The following is a 1,909-nucleotide window of genomic DNA, read 5'->3' on the forward strand; positions in this document are numbered from 1 at the left end:
AGAAGAGCACAAGGGGAATGCAGGACGTTATCCAGAGAAGCAGCGACACCAGAGATTGAGGCAGAGATGGGGACGTGGAGAGAAGGAGCAGCTGAGGACTATAGATTCATGGAAAGAGAGGGATTGAGAGCTGTCGGCCAGGAGGCTGACTTGCAGATTGTGTCCTTTGGCAGTGTAAATTATTATATATGTCTGAGTGTTAAAAAAAAAAAGAGCTAAAATGAATACAGAGAAATACTATTAACTGATGGTACATAGAAGGCATTATAACCGTTGTAAATGAAACAGAGTGTATGCTTTGTTGAATGCAGAACTGATGATCTGCCTTGTAAACTTTCTCTCAATTCACAATGAACACTAAAAAAAAAAAATAAAAAAAATAAAAAAATCAGTTGGATTCCTCTATTCTAATGATGACAGTGCTGAAAATGAAATTAGGAAAGCAATACAATTTACAATAGCTATCCAAAGGATGGGAGTCCTGGTGTGGTGCTGCGGATTAATGCCCCAGACTGCAAAGCTGTTTGAATGGCATTTTTTTTCCCTACTGGTTATTTAAAACACTGGTGGCATAGTCCTCAGAGTCACAGCAACTCAAGTCACCATAGTACAACAGACAGACGAGTGGTGGCAATTTGGTTTTATGTCAAAACTGTCACTTTAAATTTCGAAGAGATTTGTGTGCATGTGTAGTAGAACCCTCCAAGGATGGGGTATCCATTCACTCAGGTATCACCTCTACTTACCAGAATAGAGGTGCATAGTCAGGAAGAGACCAATGAACAATGGACAGATACCAAATATATATATACATATACAGAATACAGAAATGACTACAATGATACATTGACAGAGAACTTCCAGAGGTTCAATCCATATTCAGAAGAGGCCGTGGAAAGGGAGATATCATTGCTGATGTTTGATGGATCTTGGCTGAAAGCAGAGAATATCAGAAAGATGTTTGCCTGTGTTTTATTGACTACACAAAGGCTTTCAATTGTGTGGATCATGACAAGCTATGGACAACACTGTGAAGTATGAGTATTCCAGAACACTTAATTGTACTCATGAGGAATCTGTACCAGGACCAAGAAGCAGTTGCACAAACAGAACATGGGAATACTGAATGTTTTAAAATTAAGAAAGTTGTGTGACAAGGTTCTATTCTTTCACCATACTTATTCAACCCGTATGCTGAGCAAATCATCCAAGAAGCTGGGTTCTATGAAGAAAAATATGGCATTAGGATTGGAGGAAAACTCATTAACAACCTGCAATATGCAGATGATAAAACCTTGCTTGCTGAAACTGAAGAGGACTTAAAATATTTACCGATGAAGATCAAAGAGCACAGCCTTCAATATGGGTTTAACATACTTAATGTCAAGAAAACAAAAATCCTCACCCCTGGACCAATAAAAAACATTCTTATCAACGGACAAAAGATTGAAGTTCTCAAGGACTTCATTCTTCTTGGATCAACTATTAACACTCATGGAAGCAGCAGTCAAGACATCAGACGACGTATTGCATTAGGCAAATCTGCTGCATGGGAACTTTTTAAAGTGTTGAAGAGCAAAGATGACAGGTTAAGGACTAATGTGTCCCTGACCCAAGCCATGGTATTTTCAATAACCTCATATAGATGTGAAAGCTGGACAGTGATTAAGGAAGACTGTAGAAGAATTGATGCCTTTGAATTATGGTGTTGGAGGAGAATATTCAAAGTGCCACGGTCTGCTAAGAGAACAAATAGATCTGTTTTGGAAGAAGTTCAGCCAGAGTGCTCCTTAGAGGCCAAGATGGCCAATCTTCATCTCTCATACTTTGGACATATTGTCAGGAGGGAACAGTCGCTGGAGAAGGATATCATGTTTGGTAAGATGGAGGGTCAGAGAAAAAGAGGAAG

The sequence above is a fragment of the Chrysochloris asiatica genome, unplaced genomic scaffold (genome assembly GCF_000296735.1).
Source record: "Chrysochloris asiatica unplaced genomic scaffold, ChrAsi1.0 scaffold00152, whole genome shotgun sequence".
Classification (NCBI taxonomy): Eukaryota; Metazoa; Chordata; class Mammalia; order Afrosoricida; family Chrysochloridae; genus Chrysochloris; species Chrysochloris asiatica.